This window comes from Schistosoma mansoni, chromosome W (assembly GCF_000237925.1).
Source record: "Schistosoma mansoni strain Puerto Rico chromosome W, complete genome".
NCBI classification, from domain to species: Eukaryota; Metazoa; Platyhelminthes; class Trematoda; order Strigeidida; family Schistosomatidae; genus Schistosoma; species Schistosoma mansoni.
The window spans coordinates 7,708,856-7,718,947 of record NC_031502.1 but is presented as its reverse complement, the minus strand read 5'-3'; positions in this window follow the sequence as shown (position 1 = coordinate 7,718,947).

Here is a 10,092-nt window from a genome sequence, read left to right as displayed (position 1 = left end):
AACTAGACAATTGGCTAAAAGCGAAGCCCACTCTATACCCTATAAAATCTGAAAACAAAAAAGAGAGTTCAAACAGCTTCGAAAAAAAGGGAGACAGCCATTGGTATCGGAATACTGTTTTCAGCACTTTATTTTATAATTACACAATTCCATACTTCCTTCTGAACTACCTTCATTTATACAGTTCCTTATCCACTCATACCTTGCCCACACTTATTTTTCTTTAACACATTAGTATGTTCTTACCTAATAAATACTTCAGTAACAGACAAATAGACTAAATGGTTATACCTTAACTATTCCTCCATGAAAATTGTGTGCTCTGCTTTTCGTCCTTCCTTTTTCTTACACCTTTTTCAGCCTCCTGCAGATACTCCACCGAAAACAGAAATGGCACGGGTGACTTCGTCCTACACCGTTATTAATGCTTCCGATATTCTGGAGGGATATAAGTTCGAAACTTCTAAAAGCCCCCAACTTCGCATGTATCTATTCTCGACCATCAGTTGTATGTTGCAACGCTACCTCCATAAAGTGCGCCAAGTGTGATATTGATATTGACATGTTCCTTATGAAATCCATTTACATTCATATCTTATGAAATATCAACCCAGCTGAGTAATTTTCAACAGTGAAAATTGTAACTTCTTTAACAATTTGATCTTGCCTGTAAACCGGCATGCCTCATGTAACAAACTGTTATTTGAGAATAAATTATTATTATTATTATTATAATCTGAACTTATGGGTTGCATAATTCGTAATTCCCGTGCTCATGAGTCTAGCCTGATACTAAATGAAGTCTATGTTCACCAGGATCTTGGAGATTGTTTATTTGCACCCATCAGCCTTTGTGTAAGCAGCATGTTGAGAATCGAGTAAATACAGTGATATTTTGCAAAACGACTATAAATGGCTTGTAGACAGAGTTACTCTGGGTGATGTTGCACATTAGGGCTGGAACCCAGATGGAAAAGGATAGTTAGGCCAACTCTTACATTTCACTTCATGCTCGTACATTGATCGCCACATACTTAAAACTAAATATGATGCTTTGCCAATTCTAAACTAAAAAATCACGTTGGTCCAATCGAAACACAGCACTGTAGGTCTACCATATGCCAAAAAGCCTTCCTACGTAGGTTTTCTGTTATATGGTACAAGCTACTAGTTGAAACGCGGGAAGCAGATAGCATGAGGCACTTTACTCCTCAGTTAAGCAGAGTTTCAGATAATTTCAAGACAATAGATAAACTAGCAGTGTGCTCTGATCGGGGCAATTCTTACGACATACTCGACTCATTTCACGTTTAATATAACCTAAGTAATTTTTTCATTTATTAATGTAGAACTGTTAATCACTTTTTCCGAAATCTCTTGGAGGTTGGTTTGTACCTCGCCCTATAAACTATATGGCTAGTCATGGAACCTAAATTAGATTATCACTTCATTAATATTAGAAAGACAAGTCAAATAATTGAATAAATATCTACTATACGGACGAATCAGTCCGAAAAATATGGCAAAAGTACAATGTATTTTACGTGACATACACATTTACTTTGACCACGTGTTTTATTTCTTCTATTTTCTCGTCATGAACAGATATATTATGAAGGAAAGAAATATACCCACAATATATTTTTCACCTCAACACTTAGTGATATTTGTACCTCAGTATAACGCAACCGTGAGTTTTTGGAAGACTGCAAGATGGATTTTATCGTTGGTGTGCTGGCCTTTAAAGTCTGGCTGAATCTTCAGAAACTTCCATGCATCTGAATATGAGACATTACCCTCTACGAACGTCACCAACAATACTATTCCTGAGCTATCACGCCTGTTTTCCTCTAGGAGCCGTATACATATCGATATCAGATATACTCGACAACACGCTATACTACACGGTAGCAATGGCTCTATCAAATCGATACAGATAAGCAAACTGAAAGAAATAATACTGAGAACTTCCTCTCTGCTAACCTTGATGACGTTATCGTGATACAACTCCCAAAACACGTGTCTGGGACATATGGTTCCGACGTACGCCTTACATCGTACACCCGAAGGAAAGTCTTTGTTCAAATAGCAAATTATAAAAGTTACTTGCAAACTAGTAACACGGAACACCGAAATACATGTAAATTGTCAGTCACCCTTAACTCTCTGATGACACCTGTAGCGTGTTCCAACAACAACTGGTTCTCGTGACCCAGCAGCTATACAACACACCATCCTTTAAGCCGTATATTTCAGTTTCAATTCAGGAATCTTGCCTTTACACACCAACATTTTTTTATCCCGCTCCTGCGAAGAAACCTTCCTTAAAAAGCGTCAAACAAACCGGATGAATACAGCATATTTGGCAACATATGCAAAACTTCAGCCTTGCCTGCAGATCGGCATGCTTTGTGTGGCTTATGGGAATAAATTATTATTGATATATACTACAGCATTAACAAGCAAAAGGCCTAGGGAGAATAAGGAGTTTAGAGGTGGTTTTTCCAAAGTTGACTGTGAACTGTTCCATGGTAACGAGGAAAAATCTGACCATAATTCGAGTGTTCAGAGTTTTAATCGGCTTGGTCCTGCAACACGTGCATAAAATTAGGGATTATTTAAGAGGAAACTGTTAGAATGGAGGCTCAAATTGGAAATAGAGCTCAAGGCGTTGAAATTTCAAGACAACATAAAGTTTGCTGAATAGGAGTGCGAGATTTGTGAGAAAGTGACCAGTTACCTGTTGATAGAAGTTAGATAAATGCTGAGGTGTAAAGGTATCCAGAGCTTAATACTGATTGTAACGCCCGTTTTAGAGAATCACCTAGCAGTACAGAATGCAATAGCTCCACTAGATCAAAGATAATTCTTTCAATACTGTTAATAACGTTGGTTTTTCCAGGGTTGAAATAATACATTTTCATAAACAACCTCATCAATGTCGCCGTTTTGTTAGCCAGCTTATTAGCATTATTAAGCGTAAATTGTTCGATGAGTCAAATGTTGTCATATCCGTTAATCTACTGCAAACGAAAAGCCAGGAATGTAATTAGGGCTTGCAGCTCTTTGGCTTGTCATTTGAATTATGACAGAGCAAGTTAGTATGATCTATATGAAAGGAAACACCTGGTTACCCGTAAACTGATTGGGGATTCACTCAACTGTAACAAAGATGATCAGAATCTGACTTGATCTCAACCAAGCTACGTGATAAATGTGTACTATCTGAACTGATGTAAACTCCATAGTCAATTTTGATACTACCGTCATATGTCTACCGCAGGATTCACAAAAGCTGCCGTTAATACCAAAACAGGCGGTAAGGAATCGAACTTGAAGGGTTGGCTGCCTTTGTATAAGAAAGGGTCAGGGTTGTCCGAAAGCGATATTGTAGGGTGGTGCCAAATAATTCAGCAATTAGTAGAAATGGTAATGAAGACTAATCTTATGGGAGAGCAAGGCTTAATTTGGCTGAGGACGAGATAAGCTATCCAAAAAATTTGTAATTTCCTGGCTTTGTAAAAGTAGTCACAAGGTTATGGACTGTATGGCGGTACCGATGGTGGACGTTATGTAAATAAGGCAGGGAGTAAAAAATGTGGTCGTTATTATTAGTGTTCAAGAAAAGGTCACATAGCTAGGTCACTCAATTCGAGTCTAAAGTGTGGTATTGAGGAATTCAAGGTTTGAAATAACCCAGTGTTACATACTGGTGGTAACCGTGTAACAAATTTGTTTAGAGATTGGAACTCTTCTAAGATTTATGTGCGAAACGACTTGAGCGACATGCCTCGCTATAATAGTTCTAAGCTTTGTTGGACGAATGGTACCTCCAACACTAGTTTGAGCGTTCAAAGGTTTGTTATACTTGTTCCAACCGCTAGTTTTTCAAATTGAAGGCGTTGAGAGTAGGTTATATGATATCAGCGGGGAAAATGTGTTCAGTGTTAAGGAAAGAGCTGTTGAAAAGTTGCGTTGAATCATACTCAGTCCCTCCTTTGATATCGTGGATTCCGCCTTTTCACACTTCTTCGCCGGATCTGGATAGTTTATTTGTATCTGTGGGTTGAATTCAAATTCTTTCGGGTCATCTTGTGTAATATCTTTGGGAGGACCAGTTTTTACTTGATTAGGTTCTTTGGTTGTGAGTCGTCACATGGTTCATATCCAAGTACTATACTACGCAAACATCTTGGCTTATTACTAATAATATCGTTACTTTCCCTAGTGCCAGTTGGAATCCATATCTTGTTCAGAGGTTTCTGATCTTCGGACTCACTTAGGTCTACAGAGTGGTCTGTCGTTCGCGTATTCAAATTATGCTCATTGTGCATGTACTTAAAACTTTTTAAAGTGTTAAGAACTGCCTCCAGTCAGTTATTTGCTGTTAGGTGATCATGCTATCCCATCGTCTTACATCTTCTCACAGGACGTTGACAGTATGTTATATCTGGAGTGAGCTTCACGTTTTTATATTGAATCAATGAGTTAATATAATTAATCAGACTAATATACTGCATAGCACCGCCACAGCGGCTAAATTTAAATAGGAGAGGGCACGTTGATTTGTTCGACTTTTTTCTAAGACGGATGACTTGGTAGTTGACTTTCAGCATACAACGTGCTCGGAGGCAAATATCCCTTAGGAGTGTACTGTCAGGGAAATTGTATGAAGCCGCATTATGAGGAGGTACTACTGTACGTCTGACGTCAGTGAGTTATTTGAGGTTAAGGGCCCATGTATGTGTGTGCGGTGCTATCTGGTTGGGTTCATCAATAATTTCGGCAAGACAGTCTCGTGACTGACGGATATCAGTACTATAGTTATCAGTATTTTGGTGTGCATGAGGTAAAATATTGAACTCATTTGTTTCCGAAATGTTGGATTTCGGCCTTATTAAACCATGCTGATGGATATGCTGTGCTGACTTTTCAGTATACATGGGTACTGCACTTTTTGTATCAACTGGTTTTACCGTTGGCATACCGCTCGGAGAGATGGAGGGGTTGTCACGCAGAAAATCAGGCAGCGACAAAGATATTTACAAATAAGAGTAGAGTTCACAAGATGAAGTTTGGACTTTGTCAAGTACTAATTCTTCAGAAATAGGGACTACAGATTTCTACAGTTTGTTTTGTTTAAAAGAAGAATGTGATATTTGTCTCTTACTGGAATTACTATTCATAGCTGGAAACTGGGTGAGTAAAGAGCTCGTTAGCTAAATAAAATATATGAATACACAGTTACTGACCATAAGCCAGATTAACACTAAAATCAGTGATCGTGTGTACATGAAGGATTTTAAAGATTATGCGCCAAGTTATTAAGTGCTACAGTAGCTAACAATTGAGTATTTTTTGATTCAATTGGTATAATCAGTGAACAGAAACCAGTTACTGTCGACTGTTGGAGGCCAATAAGATATTTAGAAAAGTTCACGATGGGTATGTATTAACGTGTAAATGAAATTCAAGATCTACCTCCAAGGTGTAAAATGTACCCGATATACAAGGTAATATGATAATCTCGATATGATATAATCTATAGATGAACTAGTGGAAATTAATATAAACCCAGTGAAAAAGTGTTTCTGTTTTCAGGGTTCACAACTAATGCAAGTGTTTGTTGTGGGCTACGAACATCTATATTACCTTGATTTTTATTATTGTCTGTGTAAGTACTTGCTGGGTATGATCTGTTTTCTGAAATGTGTGGTTGATAATATTCTTAATCTCAACACTGAAGATAAAGGAATTATAATGTCGTCTTGAGAGTGGCCTAGGAATGTATTCTGACAAAATGATGACGCACAAGAAATCAGAAGAACTTTTCGAAAACAAAAGCATTCGTAGTTTAGTGTTCGATTTTGAACTACGTGACTGTGTGTACGATAATTTCCATGGACTACAAAGAAATTTTCATATTGGTATTGTAATAAAAACATTGATGTCCAGGTTAACCATGAAAACCTTCGTTCTGGAGGATAGTGAAGTGCGTCGGCATCGATGTCGAAGAGTTTCAGAACTACTTACCCAGATTTATTCATCGCTACAGTGACTACACATTCACATCAGCGAGGATAGATTATTTCGAACCCAGAGGAGAACTTTCGAGAAACGCGGTGCTATAGTTACTAGATTAAATTTGTGCACTCTCCATCTGTAGGTCCTATACAGCTTTTCTATTGACTCGTTTATCAATGAATTGATAAGGTTTGACAGTACAAGGGGCTACCCAAGAGAGAGATATAGTGATAAAAGATCAAGTGTCATGGAGTTGACCGTGAACGAATCAGATATCTTCGGGAATAAATACAGGAGCTTGCACATGTTGGGTTGCTTTGGAAAGGAATCGATTGGCACCTCAATCCTCACTGAGGAGGTCTGAGGACGCATGGTTAGCTCTATTCGTAAGGCACTAGGTGCCTTCATAAATATACGGTTTTTGACAGATCAGTGCCTTGGAACCTTCATTGGAGAAGCCGGAAGTATTGTCAACAATAAACCTCTGACTCCTATTACGGATGATTCAAATGATTGCAAGGTGATAGCAACGTCCAAGCTGTCTCAAGACAGTGAAATCGGATTCAGTGTTACTCTATGAAGTGACAGGTATTCTAAAACTGGAGATGGGTGGAATATTTGTGATACGTGTTTCGGAAGCGGTGGTCCGAAGACAGCGAATCTTCGTTTCGATGCAGATACAAATGGTTCCAATCACAGAGAAGTACAAGAAAAGGTGACTCAGTGGTGTTACGTTCTGATCTCTCTGAGAGATACAAGTGGCTTTTATGATTGATGGAGAGTAACACATGGCATGGATGGATTACTAAGACAAGTAAATTTAAGGACAAGACAAGGAAGGGAGATCAGAAAACTGACTTCTTGAGACAACAGCCGGTAGATTACCGAGATAAATCTCAGGTAGTTAAGTATGGCTTCAGATTTACTGTTTCAAAGCCTTTTTTATGTCCTTTTTGACTGTTGTTTGCGATATTTGCCTTTTCTTAACCTTAGGACCCTAAAAAGCCACTACTTTCATGGTGAAATCATGCGGAGAATTTATGCGCTAAGTTGAATAGAATTACCATGAGTCAGTTTATGCAGAGATACTACCAGTTTATTACCCAAAGTTTGATTTCTAACAAACAGAAGTATAGTGCTGGATTGCAACCGGTTACATGAGCATAGATAATTAAAACAGTGAAGTCTTAAAAATCATGTATCTTCCCAAGTCTCGTCTGCCTTTTAAATTTTATCACACCACTCGCAGTCTACCATTTGTGTGAAAAAAATCAGAGCACGGGTTGAATCAATACATAAACAACCACAAATAGGCCACATTTTCATGATTTGCTCAAATTTTCACTGTTTTGTTCGTTTTTCAAAATGACCTCCGTGACGTGCTGCTTGCAAGGGAACAACTTTCTGGACAACATGAATCCAGGTGCTTGCTAAATTAACCAGTCACGGGTGAAATATCGACGTCCTTACAGAGGACGAGACGCAATTCAATTGACCATACCTAACTGCCAAACCAGAACTAGTGAAGGAAGAATGAATCAAGAATCTGTCTATTTAACAACTACAGCAAATTTACCCACTGGTGAAACAATACCAACATGATGTCAATTACAACTGTTGATACGACCAAACAAGACAAATGGTTCAATACGTCATTTCCCTTGACAAAAATATTCCAGTTTTAAAATCATTGAGGTTACTCCTATGTCCATCCAATTCACGCAACTTTATTCAATGAGATTCATCATTATGCATATACCTAAACATTTTAACTTTATCCGCCTTATTTGCCTAAGGAATGTCCTAATACCCGGTAACTTCGCAAACATCTTGTGCAAACTTATTTCTTTATGTTCGACTTTATTGCTTTAGTATGGTTTCAGGTCTTTGATGACGTTTGGTGTAGGGTAGTTCAACCACTGGACTGAACTACTTCCAGTCAGTTTGTTAGTCCGTGCATTTTGAGATCACAGTATGTTTAGCTGAGGGCAGCAGTTTATGCTACTAAAGCTATATGAATAGACAACTATGGGGACAATTTTATTAGAGAAGAGGATATCATGGTCACTAGCTTAAGATATGTCTAACCACGCGTCCTTAGGATGACTTACCTTCAGAGTAAAGCTATGTAAGTTCACCCGTTACATGATCCTAGTAAAACTTAGCAGATCGACTTCAGTATTTTAACAAGATGCACAAGCCGGTTATTTCGATTTCAGCCTTATAGTATAAGGTCTACCAACCCCAATGTTTATAACTATAATATCAATTTATTTTCATGTAACATTATGTTACAGGAGGCATGCCACTTAACAGACACGACCAAGATATTACAAACCGCTACGGGGTTTACAATAGTTACTCAGTTCGATTGACATAGAAATTAAAGGTGAATTTGCGTAAATAAGAATATTTAAACAGCTGGGTCGTGTCAAATCCTCATTAATGCCTGTAAATTCTATAAGCAGTTGGCGAATATATTGATAGTACTTAAAATCAAGGAGTATCACTGATATGTCACTAGAAAAACGTATTCAATATAATATTGTTGAATGAAGGTGATATAACTGTTTAGTCTACATGAACTTGCGTCAGTCACACCATTTTCGTCACTGACTGACCTTATCGTGGAAGTTAGGGGTACTGCTTTCGAATAACAAATGTAATCTTGCTAACTGAATATATTTGATATAAAGAAGTACACACAGTGACCAGGCCGACATGGAGGAGCGGCACAGTTACTCCCATGTCAGCCTTTCGCTTCTCACCCACCATTCAACTTCTCCAGGCGAAACCCAAAGATAGGGTGTTATTCCACTGTCACCACAACTATATGGTTGCCGTACTCAGATTATTGAATGTTTAATTAAAGCTAGCAGATAATTATCACCCTACAGCCTTTTTAAGAATATTATGTATTTTGAATTTATCGCTGGTTACTCTAGTAACCTTTGAGGGCTAAAAGCTTACTTATAACGTTTCTCTATGTAATTGTAAACATAAAGCTATTTCGTATGATAATGTGCTGACTGTCATAAATGATAAATACTTTCCACAATGACGCTTCCAACCTGCCACGATTGGTGTGCAAGATGCCTTCTGAAGAATCAAATATTCCAGAATTCCTCCTGGGTTATTCATATAAAGTGGGAATGAGTCAAATGATACGAACCGAAGTGAATACCAAGTCTATGATGCAGGTACATCAAGCTGATGAGTCCTGGATAGGACGAAACGCGCGTCAAACCGGATTCCATTGCTAGCCACTAACCATCTTTGCTTACAAGTCTATAATTGTTGCTAATCAAGTTTGATAAACCTTTTAAGGGAAGGAACCAAACTTGGCAAATCTTAGTAGTGCGCAGGCGAGAGTAGTAACGCACCTTAGCTAGCACACGATATCAGCTACTGGGATGTTTATACTTAACCAGATCGATCACCTAAAGTTGAGTTAAAGAGGGGGACATCTTTATAATTAGAGTATGCCGACCCAATTAAATCAGAAATGAAGTGGTTCGAACATATATTTGAAAGGTTATCGATAAGAGTTTAGTCTAAGCTGGCTATCAGGTGCATGAGATGCGTAACCGAGCCCCTCCAACTGGTTATGTTCATTAAAACTAATGAGGTCATTATCAAATGTTGAAGACTTACAGAACTATTTATTTCGAGAATTTATTTACCGCTACACAACTAACACCGAGAAAGTAAAATAAGATGAAGACAAACTTTCAACACTAAACCATTGAATGTCAACTTTCTAAGACCTTGAGTACATATGGTGGATGGTTCTCCATGTTGTAGTAACACCATTCTATATACCCATAAGCATTTAAACAGACTGTAAGTCAGGAAAACCATAGTGATCGTCACAGGAGGGTTTTGTCGGTTAAATACTTGTTCACATTGGAATAAATAAAAGCAAATTGTATAATGCCTTTTTAATATTCACGAGTCAGAAATAGCGATAAATACAGTACTCATTATTCAGCATATCTAAACTAGACATTAAAATAACTTGCTAGACCTTCCCTTGTATGAAAAGACGTGTAACGAAAGTAGCCTTAT